Source organism: Mustela putorius, unplaced genomic scaffold (genome assembly GCF_011764305.1).
Source record: "Mustela putorius furo isolate JIRA1106 unplaced genomic scaffold, ASM1176430v1.1 tig00000275_pilon_pilon_pilon, whole genome shotgun sequence".
Classification (NCBI taxonomy): domain Eukaryota; kingdom Metazoa; phylum Chordata; class Mammalia; order Carnivora; family Mustelidae; genus Mustela; species Mustela putorius.
In genome coordinates, this window is record NW_025421341.1 from 31,836,722 (window position 1) to 31,859,346 (window position 22,625).

General features: G+C 41.7%; 1 protein-coding gene across 1 annotated transcript in view; it reads right to left on the bottom strand.

The window, feature by feature from the left end:
- DNER (delta/notch like EGF repeat containing) overlaps positions 1-22,625 on the bottom strand; it is a 312,134-nt gene that overhangs the window by 181,769 nt on the left and 107,740 nt on the right. The window lies entirely within an intron of this gene.

Consider the following 22,625-nt stretch of genomic DNA (forward strand, 5'->3'; position numbering starts at 1 on the left):
ATTGCTTTAGTAACTTTTCTAAGCAGAAAAATCAATTAAGGAACTTTTTAATACAGATTCCATGATATTCATATCATAGGAAGACGAGGCACCTTACTAAATAAGGAACAAAAACCAAAGCCTGAAAGCAGTATTTCTCAACCTCAGCACTCTTGACTCTTCGGGCTGGATCACCCTTTGTTGGGGTGGATGCCCCACACATTGTAGGATGTTTTGCAACAACTCCCATCTCTACTTAGCGATGACAGAACCCCTTCTGCCCACAGTGACAGTGGTGACAACCAAAATATCTCCAGACATTGCCAAAGTCACCCGGAACAGAGTCACTCCCAGTTCAGGACCATGACCCTCAAGGAACAGATGGATGCATTTCATTCCATCAAAATGTGTGAAAATTCTGTATGACGTTATAAATCAGGTCAAAAGGTAACAACAAGGTTGGGGGAAATACGTACAATGTATGACAGAAAGACTAAATCCCCTTATTATATCAATTCCTACATGTCAATAAAAGACACCTCAATAAAAAGGGCAAGGAAATAAGCCACACACAGACAGAGATGTGTGAAATTGTGCCATTTTATAATATTTTTGGTTTTATAAGATTTTATTTATTCATTTGAGAAAGAGAGAGAGAGAACATGAGCAGAGGAAGGAGCAGAGGGAGAGGGAGAAGCAGGCTCCCCACTCACTGAGCAGGGAGCCCGACGTGGGGCTTGATCCCAGGACCCTGAGATCACGACCTGAGCTGAAGTCAGACACTTAACCAACTGAGCCACCCAGGTGCCCTTTATAATATTTTTAAACACAAAGCACAATGCTATGTGATTATTTGTATGTGTCTAGGTGCACACAAATTTTTAAAATCAGAATGAACCCTAATTTTTGTAATCTGGGCAGTAGACTCGGTCAAGGAGCTCTTTAAACCATGCCCCCCTCCCCAAAGCTGCTAATCAAACACTCTGAGGGTGAGGCCTAGAAACCTCCATCTCTCAGCATTCCCCAGATGATTCCGACATGCCTGGTCCAAAATCCTGGATGTAGAATTTGCGGCTATAACCCAGGGGTTACCACACAACAAGCACAAGCCCAGTGCAGGCTTGGGAAATGAAGTTTTGCCAGAATATGACCACAGCCATCTGTTCACGTGCCCCATCAGCAGGGGGGTGATTGCCAAGGACACTCCAGACCCATAAAATCGATACGGTATCTATTACGCAGCCCTTCAGTTTGCCAATCAATCCCTCTTCTAGACGATACTGACTCTGAGGTTCACCAAATGAGAAACAGATAGGTGGGCTCCTCTAGGAAGACTTCCAAGGAGAAAAGCTTGAACAGAGCACTATATAGACAATAGCAATTCATCCATTTTCTTCCCCCACCCAACTCTCTTACTGGGCTGGCCTGCCCTGAGTGAGTGGTTACAGAGGACTTCTTGGCCATATAACTTCAGGCAGAGAAGGGATCAGATGTTCTTTTAACCATAAGTCTGTGCAAGGATTGGGCAGAAGGAATCTTGGCACCACAAAGGGAATACGTGTCTAGATAACTCAGCACCCAGCTGACCACAGGACAGGGCCACACTCCCACCTCCCCTTCACTGGAAGGAGCGTGGGACTTCTCTCCCTTCCTTCCCAGCCATCCACCGGACTACGTGAAGATCAGTAATGGGAAGCCCACTGCAGAAGCCAGACACAGAAACGGGCTGAGCACTGGAGGAAGGTGGGTGGGAGAGCCACACGGACCAGGGGTCTTGAAAGACCAGGAGAGGGTCTCCGTCGGCTGGCCCACAGGGAGATGGGGACCACGAGAAAGATGATTCCAGAATTTGGAGTTTAGGGTTTCTGGTAAAATGGTAATAAGCACTTGCACTGTGATATGGTAGAGAAAATCTGTGGTTTTATGCCCACTTGTGGATGACTGTGGACAAGGCAAGAATTTTCCTGGGACTCAGTTTCCCCAACTGTAAAAGGAAGGGATAGGACTGGAGAGCCCTAATGTACTTTCAGGTCTGAATATGAGCTTTCTCTGTCCAAAATAGCAATTGCACTGGTTAGAAATGTCGTCTTCATGCTGAAAGACAAATGAACACTGTTGCAATCCAACTGTCACAGTATTTTTGCCTTAAAAAGGAATTTTTCCCACTTGGTTCAATAAAGATCTCAATTATATTCCAACACCAACTGCTTACCCACTAGGAGTAAAGATGTGGAAAAAAAATCCACTACAGTGCTTATGCCAGTAGTAAACTCTGCCAAGAAAGGCATCCCATGATATCTTTTTTTCCAAATCCAAATAATAAAAATGCTCATTCACTTTACTGAATCAAGTACTACATGCCTTAGTAAAACCCACATTCTCGTGTTTTGTTATTTCTTCACCTCTGCATTAGCGACTCTAGATCTACTTGAAAACTCATCCCAACACTAATCGGGGCAGTCCACTTTTTGCCTCAATTCTGGGTTGATTTTCTTGAAATCAGCCTGTCCGGATTTTCACATGTAGGTGGAGTTACATTTGTAAGAGCCTAAAAGGAAATTGCAAGCAGAACTCAAATTTTTGACTGTGAAATGAATCCATTAGAAATAAACTACTACATGTCTAATTATTCTCCTGCCCGTTTTCATAGGATCTCTTTAAAACACGCTCTCTTTGGAAATGATCTTGAGATGGTCCTACTCTTGCTTTACTCTTGTGATGCACTGGGTCCAGAGTCAGACTCATGAATCCCAAAGCCCCACTCAGTCACAGATACATCAAGATTTAAAATAATTGTTCTTCAAAATCCCTTCATGCCTCAGTTTCCATATTCAACTGAATCCTAAGGGATCACACTCAACCACATTTACTGGCATAGGCTCACCAGCCTCAAAGGAGGTGTTTTCGCTCCCTTTCCTCTTAGTCATTCAAAGACCAGTTTCTTGAATCAGAAATTTACGGAATAATTCCAGCGCATACATTTATTGTTTCACTTCTCATCAGAAAGATTTACACATCCTGGCAAACTCTTTTCACAAAACAACAATGTTGCAAATACAGGAGATATGTCAACTTTTATCCCCCTGCCTACCCAGGAAAAGAAGCCTGCGGCAGACTGGGAATTAAACTTTCTACGAAGGTCATATGATCACTGCAACAGATGCAGGAAAAGCATTTTATTAAATTTAACATTCACTTAGAGTGAAGACTTTTAGAAAATAAAAGGCATTTCTTCAATCTAAAAATAATAATAATAACAAAACAAAAAACAAAACATTCAGCAAATGTAATGCTTATTGGTATTGAAAAGTTTCTCACTGAGATCGAGAGTGAAGCAGGGATGTTTTTTATTGCTGCTTCCACTGAACATTGCACAAGGTCCTAACCAGTACAGGGAAGCAAGGATAAAAAGAAAGTGTAAGGACTGAATAGGAAAAAAAAAAAACTGTCATGATTCACAGACTATGATTATTCATGCTAGTTATTAGAATATGGAATGTCAGCAAGTTTGCTAGATATAAGGTAAAAAAATTTTTTTAATTGCATCTCTATGTATCAGAAATAAAACTAATTTTCAAAGGTGTTGTTTACAACATAAAATCCCCCAAAATCTAAGAATAAACCAAATGAAAGAAGTGTATGGCCTCAATGAAGAGAACTATAATATAGCAAAATAGTATTAAGAAAAATAAAGAGGACTTTGGTAAATGGAGGGTCATTCTAGTCATAGACTAAAGACAGTATTACAAAGGTTCCGATTTTCCCCAACGTGATCTACAGATTCAATGGAATTGCAACAGAAATCAGGTTTTTTTTTCTGTTCTTTGTGCAAAATGACCCCCAGATAGACCAAAAAATCTTGAATAAAAATAGTATTGCGGGCTTGCTCCTATAAGAGATCAGGAATCTTAAAGTTAAGGTCATTGGAACACTGGATAGTCAAGACCTAGAAAGATCACATAGACACTTCATTTATAGAATTGGGTAGTGCAATAAATACAGTCTTTTCAGGGCACTTGCATGACTCAGTGGGTTAAACCTCTGCCTTCAGCTCAGGTCATGATTTCAAGGTCCTGGGATCAAGTCCTGAATCAGGCTCTCTGCTCAGCAAGGAACCTGCTCCTCTCTCTCTTTCTTTCTCTCTCTGCTTGAGTACTCTCTCTCTCTCTCTGCCAAATAAATAAATAAAATCTTATAAAAATATATATATATATATATATATATATTCTTCTCAGTAGCTATCCATAGGGGTAAAAAATTTAAGTTTGATTCTTCCCTTGCATCATCCACAAAATTTAAGTCACAAGAGAATTGCAAATCTGAAATAAAAGGCAAAAAAATAAAGCTTCAAAATATTAACAGAAGAGAATATCTTCATGACTTTAGAGTGAATAAATATTTAATAAACAGGACACAAAAAGCATTAAGTATAATGGAAAAATTATTAATGAGTTGGACTATATTCATTACAGATATTAGAAATTTCTTTTTATCAAAACACACCAATAGGGGCACCTGCTGGCTCAGCTGGTTAAGCATCTGACTCTTGGTTTCAGCTCAGGTCATGATCTCAGGGTCATGGGATCAAGTTCTACATCAAGCTTTGCACTCAGCACAGAGTCTGCTTGGGACTCTCTTCCTCTGCCCCTACCCTGCTTGTGCTCTTTATCTCTTTCTCAAATAAACAAATAAACCTTTAAACACGCACACACACACACACACACACACACACCAATAAAAGAGTAAAAATGCAAGCCACTGAATAGAGGAAGGTATTTACAATACATGTAACCAACAAAGGGCTCATCTCCAGGATAAAGAATTGTTTACATTAATTAAGGGGGCATGGTAGAGAAAACATCAGAGAAAAATAGGCAAGAGACCTAAACAGGCTCATCTCAAAAAACAAAACAAAACAAACAAACAAACAAACAAACAAAAAACAAATGGCCAAAATATATAAGAAAAGTTGTTCAACATCATTAATAATCAGAAATGCAATTAAAAATTCACAATAAGAGATTACTATGCATTTAAAATAATGACAAAAATCAAAAGACTGATAAGGTCAAGTGTTGATGAGAACATAATACAACAGGAAGAATAAATTAGTGGTGGACTATGTGTAGTTACAACTGATTTGGAAACTGTTGGGTGTTATTTCTTAAGACTGAACAAGTATTTACCTTCTGACCTGGAAATCCACACCTAAAGATACGCCTAATAGAGAAGCAAGCAAACGTGCACTGAGAGACATAGAGAGGACGCGCATATGTCTATTCATAATTGCCAAAAGTGGAAACCACTCAAATATCCATTGAATCAAATATATAAATAAATTGTAGGATCCTCATACCGAGGAACGTTCTTCCAGCCATGGAAAAGAAAGAAACATGGTCTTGCAAAACAATATGAATAAATCCCTAATGCAACATTGTTCTCATTTGTGGGATGATGACAAACAGTGAAAATGAGGGACGCCTGGGTGGCTCAGTTGGTTGGACGACTGCCTTCAGCTCAGGTCATGATCCTGGAGTCCTGGGATTGAGTCCCACATCGGGCTCCCAGCTCCATGGGGAGTCTGCTTCTCTCTCTGACCTTCTCCTCATTCATGCTCTCTCTCACTGTCTCTCTCTCAAGTAAATAAATAAAATCTTTAAAAAAAAAACAAAACAAAACAGTGAAAATGAAGCATGAAAGTCGGGACAATAGTTACCTCTGGGGAGAAGCGGAGAGGCGGCATTCAGAAAGAGGCTGAAGGGTACCATTCTCACTCTTGACTTGGTCAGTAGTTATAAAGGTGATCATTCTATGGTATGTTGAGCTGTACCTGTTGATTGGTGCACTTTTCTGTATGTGTGTTATACTTCACAATTTAAAGCAAAATTTGAGGGTGTCTGGGTGACTCAGTCATTAAGTGTCTGCTTTCAGCTCAGGTCATAATCCCAGAGTCCTGGGATCAAGCCCCACATCGGTCTCCCTGCTCAGCGGGAAGCCTGCTTCTCCCTCTCCCACTCCCCCTGCCTTTGTTCCTCTTTCTGTGTGTCTCTCCCTGTCCAATAAATAAATAAAATATTTAAAAAATAAAAAATTAAAATTAAAAAAACCAAAATCGGATGCCCACCATATACACATAAAAGGCTTATTTTAACCCACTGGGCAGTTAAAGGCAGGACCCACCCTTTAGAGGCCTCCTTCCCTTAATTCATGATGCCTTTTCCCATTCATTCAGTCAGTTGTATCATCATCCCACATGCCCTAAAAACAGGGTCCTGCACAGTCAAGATTCTAACTTTTTAGCATACCGATCTTAGGAATTCTGTTAGGAAGTTTAGAATTTTATTTCTTAAAATAAAGGTGAATTTTTTTTTTAAGATTTTATTTATTTATTTTTTTGACAGAGAGATCACAAGTAGGCAGAGAGGCAGGCAGAGAGAGAGAGAGAAAGAGGAGGAAGCAGGCTCCCCGCCCAGCAGAGAGCCCAATGCGGGACTCAATCCCAGGACCCTGAGATCATGACCTGTGCTGAAGGCAGAGGCTTAACCCACTGAGCCACCCAGGTGCCCCAAGGTGAAATTAATGATAATTTCTTTTTTTTTAAGATTATTTATTTATTTATTTGACAGAGAGAGAGATCACAAGTAGGCAGAGAGGCAGGTAGAGAGAGAGGGAAGCAAGTTCCCCACTGAGCAGGGAGCCAGATGCAGGGCTCATTCTCAGGACCCTGAGATCATGACCCGAGCCAAAGGCAGAGGCTTAACCCACTAAGCCACCCAGGCGCCCTAATGATAATTTCTAAATGTAGCAATGAAATGATAGAAGACGCAATCTCATAGGCTCAGTATGGTCATTATGGAAGGGGTCTGGCCATGTATCTAGAAATATACAGAGGAATGACACAAGGCTTAAGGTCAGCGACCAGCAGCGTATAATAGATGAGTAAACCATGACTTTATCATGGTGAAGTCAGAGCCATGAGATACACATACAGAGAGCAATGAAACACAGGGAGTGGGGCGCTGCATTCACCAAGGCAATTCAGGACATCTTCGGGTGTAAAGTAAGTCTCAAGGGTCCAATAGGAGCTATCCAAGGAAAGGGGTGCATTCTGCCAGGGCAATAGCAGGTTCAAAAGCCCTGAGGGATGAAAGAGGTGGCTTATGGAGACCACTACAAATACTCCTACTCAATTGGAAAGCAGGCCACACGCCAGCAAGTTTCTGAGGTTGTGTCTTTGCCGTCTACAACTCTGGCCAGTGGGACGACCTGAGGGACGGAAGAAGGGAACTGTCCTTGGCAGGAGCCCTGTCTTCTCAAGGCACCCTTGAGAGTTTCCTGTACCCAGAGTTCCCCATCCTGAAAGACCTCTGGAGCTGCCGGCAAAGGTGATGAAACCAACTTGCCTTTGCCCAAAAGTGAGCCTAAGTCTCCTTCCTCACGCTCCATCCAGGTGGTGGACACTGCAGAGGGGCTCCTGGATTCTGAGAGACTCTCCCCCAGCACAGCAGCCACCTGAGGCCCTGGGGCCAAGGAAGTCAAGCAGGAATCAAGATGCAACGGCCTCTCTGTTCTTTCCCTGGTTTGGTGTCTGTCGTAGAATCTTTAGGAAACCAGGGAAACCAGGTAAGCAAGAGTGGGGACTCTAGTCAATCTCCCACTTTCAAAAGAGCCTCCCATTCCTATTAGGGACCCCAAAGGTAATCTCTAAATATTAAAATGTGCTCATCTCTCCATCCTTGAAAACAGGCATAAGTGACAAATGACACCTAGATGGGGGAGGGGAGCAAGGAGCTGCTAACCCAGGCACATAGCGGGCCCTCAATCAGTATGTATTGTCTGAATCCAAGAAAGGGCATTGCTTTCTTTTAGAGTGTTCTTCACTCAGTGCATTTCCCACCAGGCATGCGGAGTTCTATACTGGCCAGGCTTGGTAGCCCAGGATTCTGAAGAAAAGTTGGCAGAGAATCTTGCGGATGTCCCTGATACCAGGTCAAAGAGTGCAAATCAGGGTCACCTTGTTTGGGAAAGGCTTTTGCTTGAAGCTGTCCAGTGCTTCACATGCCCGCATACCTGCTGGCCTCTTAACCACTTTGATGTGTGTTTTTCTCTCTGTAGGCACGAAAACTCCCTTTGCTCTCTTTTCCGTTTTTCTAACCTTCAGTGGAAACAGCTGCTCTAATTTTAATGCCCATCTGCTCCCCGAGATGAGGACAAGAATCAGTGGCTCTGTCGATTAATCTAAAGTTTTCATGTTGTTGAACCTCATTGACCTGGGGATAAGCCTTCTAGAATCAGCAGGCTTCACAGAGGCAGCACCATGAAGATGAAAGATAAAAGGAAAGAATGAAATAAAAGGCTAGCAGGCCCTAGATATCCAGTAGCAATTGTTTTTAAATCCACAAAAGCTGAAGCCCCCCAAAGCGCATGTGAGCTCAGATTAGTCATTTCATTGAGTGGTTGGAAAGAAACTCTCCGAGTGGCCAACAACGGCTAGTAAAAAGCCAGGTTTTTGTTTTGTGTTTTGTGGTTTTTGTTTGCCAAGAGGGAGCTGAGAGGAATTTTGAAGTCATACAAGGCAAAAGAAATAAAAGCAAAATTATAAGGGAAAAGAAAAGCAGTGTTGAGAATGAGGGGAGCACTCCATAGAAGCTAAAACAGCCATGGGTTGTGAAGCACAGAAACTAGGCTGGTCAGCAACAGAGACTGAGGGCAGGGAACAGAGGGAGGAGGAACAGAAAACCACCCCACCTTCATTTTGCAGCCCTGTGGACACAGGACCGCTCTAGAGGGAAGCAGAAGAAAGAACCTTCTAGCACTTCTTCAGTGCACCGCCTTTGAAGATGCAGAGGGATTTCCTCTACCATGACAAGCTGCATTTTAAAGCAACAGAGAGCTGTTGCCTGTGTAATTATATCCACAGACACAGTTATAGTAGGGTCCAATGGCTTAGAGGTACTCTACGATACTAATGATCCAAATTATTGCCTTAGAAACACAAATATTTAGCACTTCCATGAAATTAGAAGGGCAGCAAAATCCCCCAGAAAACTGTTAAGAAAGCATAACTATGTAGAAAGAATTAAGAATTTTCAGCAAACTGAACTTTTTTTTTTTTTTTTTTTTGAACACAGAGCCTCCTCTGAACTGTTTTAGAATATTAAGGAAACCAATCCCATTTAATAATGCTTGCCAATTTGGACTACATGAATTAAGCTCATGTGTAAAGATTAGACACTACGACTCTTCTTACATATGTAAATGCTATAAGCACCCAGGAAACAAAGAGCTTTATTGATGGAAAATTTCATTATTCAGGATTTTTATGATCAAGATTGAACTGATGGGTAGGCCTTTCTCCAGCTAAAACCGTGTAACAACATTAGATACAATAGAAAAATCTTTCACTCAAAGGTGAGCTTTGAAAGGAGGTGGAAAAGAAGGTGGATCCTTACATTTCAGGAATGATTAAGAGAACTCACAACCAGAGCCATTAGTAGACAATACTGCATTGACCACAATGGTTATAAACCTGGAAATAAGACCTAAGGACTGGGATTTGGGTTCCAGATATTACATGGAGATGGGAACTATGGCCCTAAGCCCAGGAAAAGGGGGGGGTCTACAATTATACCCATACATAAAGCCTCTGAGTCCCACCCTTGCTTTTTCTGAAGGGGGGTTGTCCCTGTCCAGGAGCACCTACCTCACTCAGTTGGTAAAGCGTGTGACTCATGATCTCAGGTTTGTGGGTTTGAGCCCCATCTTGGGTATAGAGATCACTTAAAATTAAAATCTTAAAAGAAAAGTGGGTGTGGGTCCTGGAGATAAATCTACCAGCAGGCTTAGAGAAATAGCAGAAAAGCTGCTGATGACCATGAGTAATCAAAGGATGAAAAAAAGACGACCCATGAGTAATCAAAACTTTCCATATGAATGTCGCATGCAATTAACATCCTCTTGATATGGAAATCCTAAGCCCAAAACCAGCAGAGTGAAGGACTACCTCTTTTACAATGCAGAGCTCATGAGTCTCACACACAGGCACGCGCACACAGACACTTACCAAAATGAGCTCGCAATAACAAATTACAGAGCACACAGAAAAACAAACCATCATTAGCATGTGCAACTGTGGATAAAAAGTCAACAAATTCCTTCCCCCGCTCCAGAAACATACTGATATATTTTAAGATAAAACAAGACGCTTAAGCTATTTTTGAAACTTCTTTATGATTCCCCACTTAAATTTACTTCTTTGATTAACTGATGTGATTAACTGTTGGTATTTTTGATAAGAGGGCTTGTGCCAAAGAATACTCATCGCTAATAAAAGCCACGATTTTTGATTACTTACACTATGCATGGCACAATTTCCAGTGTTTTCCAAGCATCAACGCATTTCATCTTTGCTATAACCCTATGTAGTATGTATTATTATCTGCACATCATCTCTGAGGCTCAGAAAATTAGAGTGACTTGCCCATAGCCATTGGCTAGTTCATAATAAGAATATTAATCCAGACAGGAAGATACAATTCCAACCAAAATCTCATATTCTTTTTTTCTCTCCTGATTTGTCGAATTGATCCAAAAAATTCAAATGGAAGAGGAGAGGACCAAGGATTTCCAAGATAACTTAACAAAAAAATAAAGACATAATATTTTGTCCTGGATATTCAAATTTATTATGAAGCTACAGTCATTTTGACAGTATAGTACTGGCACAGGGATAGACAAGTAGAATAATGTATCAGAAAAGAGAACACAGAGATATAGTGAAGAAACCAAGAAACAGTATGTAACAAAGAAGGCATTAAAAATTAGTGCAGAGACAAACCGTAAGAGACTCTTAATCTCACAAAACAAACTGAGGGTTGCTGGAGGGAGGGGGGTCGGAAGAGGGTGGTGGGATTATGGACATTGGGGAGCGTATGTGCTATGGTGAGTGCTGTGAAGTGTGTAAACCTGGCGATTCACAGACCAGTACCCCTGGGGCCAATAATATATTTTATGTTTATTAAAAATTTTTTAAAAAATTAGTGCAGAAAGGATAAGTGGTACCTGAAGAATTAATGATTCCTGTGGCTAAAATAACTATGTAACTCATGCCACATACACTCACCAAAAGTGAATCTCAGATGAATTTTGTATCAAAATTTAAAAATATAACCAGGGGTGCCTGGTGGCTCAGTCATTAGGCATCTGTCTTCGGCTCAGGTCATGATCCCGGGGTCCTGGAATCAAACCCCCTATCAGGCTCCCTGCTTAGCAGGGAGACTGCTTCTCCCTTGCCCACTCTCCTGCTTGTGTTCCCTCTCTTGCTATCTCCCTCTCTGTCAAATAAATAAACAAAATCTTTAAAAATATATATTGAAAATATAACCATTAAAATTTATGTCAGCAGTCTGTAAATTACTGCTGGCCCCACTGCTTGATTTAAGAAATAAAGTTTTATTGGAACACAGTCACACCCATGTCTATAGGTATTATCCATAGCTGCTTTCACAGAGTTGAGCGGTTGCAACAAACAGGGGCCAGTAAAGCTTAAAATATTGATTCTCTGGCCTCCTGAAGAAAAAGTTTGCAGATTTCTACTCTAGATGGAAATATAGAAGAATATCTTTATGACCCCAAGGTCGGAAAGAATCTCTTAAGTAAGCCTCATAAAAGAGGAACATATTAAACTACATGAAAATTTAAATGAACAAACTAGGGATACATCTGACAGCCACAGACAAACACAGGGGTGAGTGGAGGGGGAAGAAGACTCACAACAGAAGGACAGATTCAGTAAGACTCTTCTATGTACATTTTATATCCGTGTTGTAAAAAATATAAATACACACAGATGAAGGGCCTGGGTGGCTCAGTCGGTTGAGCATCCAACTCTTGGTTTTGGCTCAGGTCACGATCTCAGGGTCAGGAGATCAAGCCCCATGTTGGGCTCTGCACTCAGTGGGGAGCCTGCTTAAGATTCTCGCTCTCCCTCTCCCATTTCTTCTGCCCCGATCCCCCCAAATAACTAAATTTTTAAAACTATAGATGCACATGGAGATGGCTTAAATACCAACCCACAATAACAATTTTTCTGGACGGAGAGGAGGGAAGGGCATTGGGGAGGAAGAGGAGGGTGGGATGCGAGTCGTGGGCTTCAGTAGCTCCGCCTGTTTTATTTAAAAAAAAAAAGCTAAAGCAAATATGCCAGTTTCTGAGTCTCAGTGGCAGATCTCATTATATTATCTCTGTGCTTTTCTAGGTGTTTGAAATATTTTGTAATAAAAACTTAATTTAAAATGTGGCCTTGGGGTACCTGGGGGGCTCAGTCAGTTAGGCGTCTGCCTTTGGTTCAGGTCATCATCCCAGGGTCCCAGGATCGAGCCCCACGTCAGGCTCCCTACTCAGCAGGGAGTCTGCTTCCCCCTCTCCCTCTGCTCCTCCCCACCTCCCTACCCCACTCCTGCTCGCTCTTGCTCTCTCTCAAATAAATAAATAAATAAAATCATTTTTTTTTTAATTGTGATCTTTGTCATTGAACAAATACTTACTGAGCACCCTCTGTGTACCAGAAATTGCTCTAGCAGAGCTTGGCAAACTATGGTCCACAGGCCAAATTCAGCCCACCACTTGTGTCTATACAGCCTACGGTAAGAATGAATTTTAATTTTTAAAAGGTTGGAAAAAATCCAAAGAAGATGAGTCTTTCATATTATGTGAAAATTGCTTAAGATTCATATTTCAGTGTCCATCAATAAAGTTTTATTGGAACACAACCACAGTTGTTCACTTACTCATTATTTGGCTGTTTTCACCTTACATCAGCAGCACTGAGTAGTCTAAACAGAGAGAATTTGGCCCATAAAGCCAAAAATATTTCCTATCTTGCCCTCTGCAGAAAAGTTTGCTGCTGCCTGCAATGGGTCCTGGGAATGGCAGAGCCTCTGTTCCCACTGCTGGCCCCACTGCCTTTTCTGTACTATTCATGGAGGAACAGAAACACAAACACCTTACGCATAGCATTGTTGCCCACTGTTGCATATATGAATTGCCTAAAGTAAGAGAAGACAAAGACAATTTTCTTGCATATATTATACAATCCACGTTTTATAGCTTTCACTAAAAAAAGCTAGAAGAAGCCCCCACAATGAGGCAGGAATCATGTCTGTAAATACTTTTACTATCTTTTCCTTCCCCAGAATTATATCAGATTCAACTCATTGACTAGAAATGTTCAGATCATGAAATTACTTCATCACCCAAGACACTTCACAAGAAAGATCAATCCATTTTGCAAAAACTGTAATAGGAGTTAAAATATCTGCATAATTAATTGTATAGATGATTCTTCTAGTGTTGTTTGCACCTCCAGTTCTATTCAGAGTAAAAATATTAAAACTTTGACCTGGTGTCATTTGCTTTGATGATGAAAAGTTCTCAGATTTTGGAATGAGCCGCACGCAATACAGCCAAGGACAGTTCTGAAAATATACATGAAGGATGGGTGCCCTTTATCAGTGAAGAGTCTGAATAATACAGAAAAGGCAGGATTTCTGTTCCTCTGGGTCGTGCTACAGAAATCATAGGAAACATTCAAAATAGCTTCAAAGTCAGTGAACACTGAGGAAGATGGTGGGTTCCTAGAGAGCAATAAGCTGACGTAGAAGAATGTCATTCGGAAAGACGCTCATTCTCTGTTCATAACTGGGACCTGCATTCGGGATAGTGCTGTCTTTCACACCATCTGGACAGGAAGCTCATCTGGATGGCAGGGCCCTGGAGAGCACCATAAACGGACTGCCATTTGCACTTGGCCATGCACAGACAGTATCTCCCTCTTGACCACCAACAGTGTAATGGAAGATCACTCACCAGGACTGGGGGCCAGGCTGGAGTCCTCTCATGATACCAGTGTCCCTGGGGCAACCCTGAGCCCGGTCTGCATGCCTGTCAAATGGCAACAGTAATGCATACATCCACTGCGTACCCAAACATCATGGGTGCTGCAAGGAAGGCATGGGAGCACTAAAGATTATAGACTTTTTTTTTTTTTAATTTTTCAAAGGAAATGGAGGATATGCTCTTCTGCCCAACATCACGAACTACGAGCTAGGGGTAGTTCATGGTTCATTAGACCTCATTATACTCCTTTTGATGATACCATGTCTTGCCAATGCTGGGTTTTTAGCAACGGCTGTGATAAAAAGCAAGTACTCCATGGGGGTCAGCATGGACAAGAGATGAGGGGGCAGTGGTCCATTCAAGAGGCTGTGTAGTACTCAACAGGCACATGCCCCCCTTTGGTACAAATCATGGTTATTCAAGAATGAAACAAAAGTATCGTTGTTTTCTTTCAACTTATGGGCATGATTTTTTTTTCCAAACAGCTACAAAATTGTTAGGACAAACATTGCTGGAGTCTAGAGGCTGACAAAGGTTCTCCCCTTGACCAGACTCTACTCAAGCTCTCCTGGAATTTTCAACAAGGCCCCCACTTTTGAACTTCTGAGTTCATCTTGTGTCCTCCAATGTTAGCAAGAATCCTGCTAAGTCAGTTTAGCCAGAACCCACCCACCCCCACCTCCATATCTAATCACCCTGGTATCCAGTCGGGGTCCTCAGCTTCCACCAGCCCCCAGCTGATATATGATCACCCTGGCCTGCTTTCAGCAGGAATCCCACAAAATCAGTCTAGCCAGAATCTCCTTGGGCCCCAAACTTTCCTCGTGGTAACATCCCTTCTACCACCCCCACCTTCCCCTTTGCTGCCAATCCCTGGTAGTTCCTGTTGTAGTCCTAACTCAGCCCAGTTCTGTACTGAAATCCCCTCTGCCCTACTGTACTTGTCCTGAATAAATTCTATCTTTACCCCTTTACTGCCTGGCTCTGTTTTTCTTTAACAGTAGTTCATAGGGGTGCCTGGGTGGCTCAGTCAGTTAAGCATCTGACTCTTGGTTTCAGCTTAGCTTGTGATCTTGTGGTCATGAAATCCAGCCCCGCATCAGGCTCTGTGCTCAGCATGGAGTCTGCTTCAGATTCTCTCTTCCTCTCCCTCCTACTTGTGCTCTCTCTCTCTCTCAAATAAATAAATAAAATCTTTAAAAAGACAAAAACAGTAATTCATAGATGCAGCTATTAGCTATTTATTTTGGCCTGGGTTCTATTAAAAAATTTGCTTTGATGCTTAAGTCATGATGAACCAAGAAAGTCTGGGAACCTCCAGTTTATATCAAAAGAGTTGCCATGGGGTAACACAAAGTTCCTCATCCCATGTGTCACTTTATAAATGACTTCTGTAAGAAGCAAATTTCCAAAGTTCTGCCACTTAAAGTTGTAGAAAGCTCCACAATCTGGAAGTCAGTTCTCCATCGGTCTTCATCTAAAGCCAAACAGCTGAAATTTCAAGGGAACAGTAGATAGACCGAGAGAACATGCTTACTGATCGAGGATTGAAATCAAAGAGGTTAATAATGTATGCAACGGACCCAGCTCTGAGAGATCCTCACCCACCTCAAGAGGCAGGCAGGCTAGAAGTTTCCACTCCCTCTTTATAGAGAAAGAAACCAAGGTCCCACGTGGTTATGCAGAAGTACAGTGTCCCTAAGTCACAGAGCACAACTCCAAACCAATCCTCTGACCTGTCTCCACCAACCCTTCCATGTGTTGACAGGAAACATAAATAACACAGGTGGCAAGTCATTCAGTCCACAGAATGACAGGTCCCTTCAAAGTTCATCAACATGTAGGAAGAATATAAAACCTCCGTATCATTAATCTGGCATTTTCTGTTGTCCCATCTGTTGTCCCATGTTCGGGCAGCTGAGCCATGACGATGCAGATGAGTCATACATCAGCTGCAAAACGAAATCAGTGACACTACAGAGTCCCCACAACTAGGCTCAAATCCCAGCACAGGGGCGCCTGTGTGGCTGGGTCAGTTAATCAACAAACTCTTGGTTTTGGATCCGGTCATGATCCCAGGGTTCTGGGATCAAGCCCCGTGTTGGGCTCTGTGCTGAGCACTTGGGATTCTCTCTTTGTCTCCCTGTGCCCCGCCCATGCGCCCACAAGCCCTCTTTCTCTGCCCCCCTTCAATAAAGAAATAAATCTTTGGGTTTTTTTTTTTTCAATCCACATGATACCTCTTATGCTTTGGAGAGTTTTAGTAAATTTTCAATTCCTCAATTTTCCGTACTTAAAATGGGGACAGAAATTTCTTGGAGAAACTTACTGCTGAGGGTTCTCAGGGAGAATCTGGGTCTGAGATAAGAACTCTAGACAGCTGCTGGGAGTCCTGTTGCCTATAAGTACAGATACAGACACAAACACAGATACAGATACAGCTCTTTGCTTGGGTTAGGAAGATTTGAACCGTGTCCACCACTGAAGTTCAGATGTTACTGGCATTTTACACGTACCCAGAGACCCTGACAGAAGCCTGACTTCTCAAAGGTAAAAACAAGATGTTCCAGAGAGAGACTTATCCTAAAGGAAAAGGTGTCTGGCAGGCCTGACTACCACCAGCAAAGGGCACTTCAGGTCAAGGAGAACAGGGTTCCAGGCACAAAACTTGGGCAGATTCTGGATGTAAGATGACCAGCTGTCTAAGGCAGGTGACCCCTGAGAGAGCTGTGCCCCCAGAGGATCATGTCACCACAGGTCCAGCAACTTCTCTGGGAACCCAGAGCAGACTGGAAGCTTCTAAGCTTCCAAGCTCTCCTTTGCACTTTGCAGGAATGGTCTGGAAACAGAGGTTGCCGGCCCCTAAATGGTCAGCCTAGGTCACGTTTTAACCAATGTCAGGCACAAAGAGCTCCAAACAAGTTATCTCTGCCCTTCTGTGCTAATCTCTAGACCCTGTGAATAATTCTGTGAAGGACTCTGGTATCATTCTCATCATTACACCCATGAACAGAGAAGGAGGGAAAACTAGCTGAAAGAATAAGAAAGTTTAAAGTGGCCCCAGCTCTATTATTCCCCGTTATAAAGCAAAAATCTAGCCCAACACACTCAATTATTTTATACCAAAATATGCATTTGCATTTTAAAACAAAAGTACAAATGACTTGCTAAAATCGAACAATGCCTTAACTCTGCTTAAAATTCAATCACATTTATGCCCTCATTAGAACATTTGCATTGTAAAACGTCTGACAGGAGATCCTGTTATCCCTATTGTATCCAAATCTGCAGGGAAGATTTTTGGCAAACAAAGCCATTAGAAAATCTCATTTTGCTGAATACAATACAGATTAATAGCCAGCTGATTCCATAAACATCGCCTCTGAAAACAGAAGTTTGCTGGTGGAGGGAAGAAATAAAATCCAAATTGCCAATAGCATTTTTAGTAGTTTAGTGCTCAGCACTCGCTGCTGCAAAAAGAGGAATCAAGCATGCAAGTCTCTGACTTCTAAAGAAGCAGATAATCGGAATTACAGTCACATTACACTCCATTTATAAGCCCGACAACATCCCGGGTATTGTGTAGAAAATACAGTTGATGATACAAGTTCTCACCCACGGAGCGTTCCGTAGCAATGCTCTAAGCCTTAAACACAGTATTTCTAACCTAAAAATCATCCTGTTGGGTAAGTATTATCAATTCCATAACATATGTGCGGTAAAGGCTCCAGCCTGGGTGTGTTTACTGCCTTTTGCCTTTTCCCCAAAAAATAAAGAAATGAAGAGTCCCTACGTTTTCTGGGTGTTTTGCTCTTTTAACCATTCCCCTTTGAGGCAGGACCAGTTTGAGGTGTATCCGAGCACACAGCCAGAAACACACCATGAAGCCTGACAATCATGTGCCTTGGTTTGAGCTGTTCTTCCCAACTAACGGCCTTCAGTTCCTAATTATTCATGAAGGACATGATGGCACAGACAAAGCAAGTGAGGAGGAAAGCAAAGGTAATAATGATGTTTGGCACTAATGGGAATTTGAAATTTTTATGTGAAGACGAGTATCTGGCAATACAAGATACAGCTGCAAGCAACATGAACCATGACGAGACAGAACGTTCGCGGCTTCCCAACCCCCACCCCATCTCACCAAAGCCCAGCGCCCCCACTTCCCCCCCAACACGAGGGCCTCTCCTCGCCATTGGCTCCAGGCGTTTACTCAGTCTTTTCCCTCCTAACCTTTGTCTAGACTCTCCTATGGGGTATTTCATTGGCAGAGTCACAGTTTGCTGGACCAGGGAGGTAGATGTGTGGGCATAAAAGATTTTACGGCCATGTTTCTGGGACTAGACCATGGTTATCTCTGAGCTAGAGAGTGAAGCAAAAATCAGAGCTAAGAGCCTAGTTTCAGGGGCCACCTGGCTTCCAACCCCACCTCCTCTGATTCGTGGGCAGAGATTCCTAATTGCAGTTGCCTCTTATATAAAATCAAAGAACATTCCCTATTGTCCTCATGGTTGGCTGGAGAATCCACGGTGCAGTGCAACGGAATCCGAAGCCATTATTAGGAAGCTGCACTTACAACAGCATGATACCATCACTCGAAGTCGAACATTCTGAATGAACAGGTGCTCAAGACCTTACTACAGTCAGGACCCGCAGTAACCTTGATCACAAACTCTCCTCTTCGAGCTGTACATAGGGCCAAAATCGTGTCCCAGCCACCCCAACGGGCACTAGATTTCAGACCGTGCCGCCTAATCTTTCCTTCTCCAAACTTTATGACCCTCTTTCTGCAACCTTCCCTGATTCTTTTTTTTAATTCCCCATGAACATCAGCAGAACTGATGCTTTTTGGGAGAACAGAGAGCTCAAAACATTTTCAAGAAAATGACAGCTCGTTCTGAGTGGGGCACTTTTCCAAAGGGCCACTGGGGGCTGATTTCTGACCTCACAGTAGATGCAGGTTGGGAACCAAGATGCCAAGATGGCTTCTGCACCCTATTCCACAGAAGTGGTTAGGGTTAGGGTTAGGGTTAGGGTTAGGAGGAGCACAGGGTTGACAGCCCTAATTTTCAGTAAGGCAGTACAGTGAGTGGCTCTTCCCCCTGCTTCGGTGTTTTCCAAATCATCTGATGCAAGGGTTCAGACTTGTCCTCTGGAAGACGAAACACAGGGATTCTTTAGTAGTCTTTCCTTCACTATACTAGTGGCCAAAAAGGAATTTTTCCCCGACATCACTCCATACAAGCAGCTACAGAAAAGCAGGTCAGTGAGAATTAACTCAGGGTCTGGGTTTCTGAGGGTTGAATTCTGTGGGTGAACCCAGGCCTGTGTAGCGATCTGAATAAAGTCAGCCTGGAGTGAGTATGTTATCACAGTTGTAGGATAAAGGGACCTTATCACTGGCAAACAAGTTGCACAGACCACTCAACCTTGACCTTAATAAAAAATCGTTATTCAAATTGATATAAAAAATATAAAATATAAATAATTTAAAAATGACAAAACTAATAAAATTTAAATTAATATGACAAGTTGTGAAGTAGCCAGTTGGCTCTTCGCAAGGTGATCGGGCCCCATGAAGGTTCTCTTGAGCTTGTCCACTGATGCCACGACCCTGAGCCACCATCGCATGATGCTGAATCTTCCTACATCTTCTCATTCAACCCATCTTAAAACCTCTGTCATCTGGTGCCATAGTGTCGTTTGACCCTTACTTGAAGCAAATACATCATTCATCTATTATTGATTTTTTTTTCTAATTAGTCAACTATGGTAAACATGAATAAGCCCTAATTCTTAGAGGGATGCTCAAATATGAAGCGGCCATCTAGGGAGTTGGTATCAAAGTAAGAAGACATATATTACACATCATTCCAGTCAGTTCACAGACCTTCCTGAAAATACATTCACGGAGAGCTCATGTGTCCCTCTTTCCCTTCTCTGTGCCTAGAAACGCTGCTGTAAGAGAGAGAACACTAGCCAGGGAATCAAGACAGCAGCAGTGATCTCCATCCACTTGTGGGAGTCATCCTTCTCTCTGAGGGTCATGGGTAAACTGAGAAAGTTGTCTACAATCTAATTAATGTCTAAGGCCCTTGGAAGGTCTGCTATCTATAATGCTATTAATCTCTAATACCCTGGGTGATGCCAGGACCAAATGAGCATTCCTGATGTTCCTTGTATCATAGTGTTTGCCTAGACATGTAGCCCATCCTGGTCATTGGGCAGAGGACTTTGGTATTGCTGTGAAGATGGAAAGATCTGGTTCAGGTTGCTGTAGCCATGGTGACAATCTGCAATGGAAGGGTCCTAAATACGACTTACACTTGCCAACACCACAGCACATCCACCACAGAGATGTCAAAACATAAAAAGTAGGCATATAACCTCACACTAAGTTCAAAATATTCAAATCAAATTCAATAAATAAGAAATCCTTTATCCAACTTGATCTTATTTATCAAAGCTCATTAGCTTTATGACAAATAAAAATCAAGACAGAGAGAATAGTAAATTTTAAAAGAAATAAAGAGGGGCACCTGGGTGGCTCAGTTGGTTAAGTGTCTGTCTTCAGCTCAGGTCATGAACCCAGGGTCCTGGGATGGAGTCCTGCATTAGGCTCCCTGCTCTGTCTCTCTCTCTCTCATGAATAAATAAATTAAAAAAGAATTCCCCCAGTCATTCTAATAATATCCTTTACCCAAAAAAAAGAAGAAAGTAAAGAAAAGAAAGATTTCTTGATTCTGTAACAATCCATCTGCATTCTAGAATATTGATTATGACATAGGTATAGTTTTCAAGATTTAGATCCAATTTACTCAAATGCTGCAACTTAATTACATTGAACTATTTAAAATATTGATTTACTTCCCATTTGAATTAAAATTGTCACTTGTGACTATTTTAAAGATTTTATTGTCTATTTATTTATTTATTTGAGAGAGAGAGAGAGAGAGAGAGCAGGGGGAGGAGCAGAGGGAGAAGGACAAGCAGCCTCCAGACTCCATGTTGAGGGTGGAGCCTGACATGGGGCTCAATCTCATGACTCCAAGATCATGACCTGAGCTGAAATCAAGAGTCGGACACTTAATCAACTCAATCACCCAGGTGTCCCCATCACTTGTGACTACTATTCCAAGGAAGTTCCTCATAATTTAGACAACGAAAAATGAATTATAATTTTTAAAAATTAACTTTACTTTTTAAATCTATTTTACTTTATTTTTTCAGTGTTCCAAGATTCATTGTTTAGGCACCACACCCAACTTTACCTAGATACAACTGTTCTCAACAACTTAAAGCCCTCTCAAAAGGGCTGTTGAATACAAACCATCAAACATATTAGCTGTATCCCTTGATACGCCAACTTTTTAACAAAAATCACGTGAATTTTCTCTAATATTTAATTAATTCCTATACTTCATAAAGACACCTGAGAAAAAGAGTATGTTTTAAGCTAAAAGAAACGGTCCCAGATCATAAGTTCCGTTCCCAGCCTTCTGATTTTAGATAAGTCACTTGACTCCTAGACTTCGTTTCTGCATCTGTTGAACGGAGAAAATGCTACTTCTCCTGCAGGAGGCAGAGCTGTACCTGACTGCCATCAGAGCCCACCAGCCCTAAATACTAATAGGCAAAAAGGTCATGACAATTTTTTTTTCTTAATCGTACAAACTATGAGCCAGAAAAGAGTAGATCCCAAATTCTCTAAAACTTCTGGAGGTAGTTGGAAATATTTTGTGTTGTTATGTAAAAAGTTTCATGGTGTGAAATACCCAACAGGAAAAAACATCTTCAGTCTAGAAAAGAAACCACATGGCCAAAACAATTAACTAGGGAAGGTATTCTTACTAATTCTTCCCTGAGAAAAATACAGTGATGAAAAATGGAACCACACTAAATAGCTTTTGATGTATGTTTCATACGTGATCCCAGAACATCAGCTCTGTAATTTTCAATGCACCCTTTCGTCTTCATGAAGATCTATTTCCAAGGACACTCACATTGCGCAAAAATGTAGCTCACCATGTATCAGCAACACAAAGCTGGTGCTGAGTGACCCAACCAAGACACAGTCCACTTAGTTGAATTCTGACTTAACAAGGTTCAGTTTCTTGCACCCTGGCACCATAACCAAGTTGCCTTTCAAATTTTATGTTGCATATTTTATACTCTTTCTATGAGTAGTGAGTAGTAACCATAGTTAACAAAATTAGCCAATTTTTTAATCTAGTAATTTGGAAGTATGCCAATCCCATAAATGCCATGTAAGTGAAATGAAATGACATCCCCCTCTTTAAATTCTTCTGTGTTTTTGTTTTAACACCACTTAATGATCCATCCCATGGTCCAACCGAAACTTTAGATAATAGTTACCTTACTAGCCCATGGCATGAACGTAGCTGAAAATCCTAATAGAAGTTAAAATTCATTGAACGACCGTGCATTGTACTCACAGATAAAGCTTTTGATTAGACTATTTTACATTCATTTTGAAAACAAACCTAACTGACAAAATCAGTTATCTGGTTGCACAGCCCAAAAGACATTAGAAGGAATGTATTGGAAAGAGAAGTCCCTACTAAGGCTGGGTCAGTGACACGAGCATGGAGTGACACACGGTGTGGGAAGGAGCAGGGAAATATATAAAAGGAAGAAACACGAGATCCACAAGTAGACCATCAAGGTCAGTGGGTGGAAGGGCAACATCTTACGCCTTCCTATTACTTGGAGATCATTGTGGTTACTGG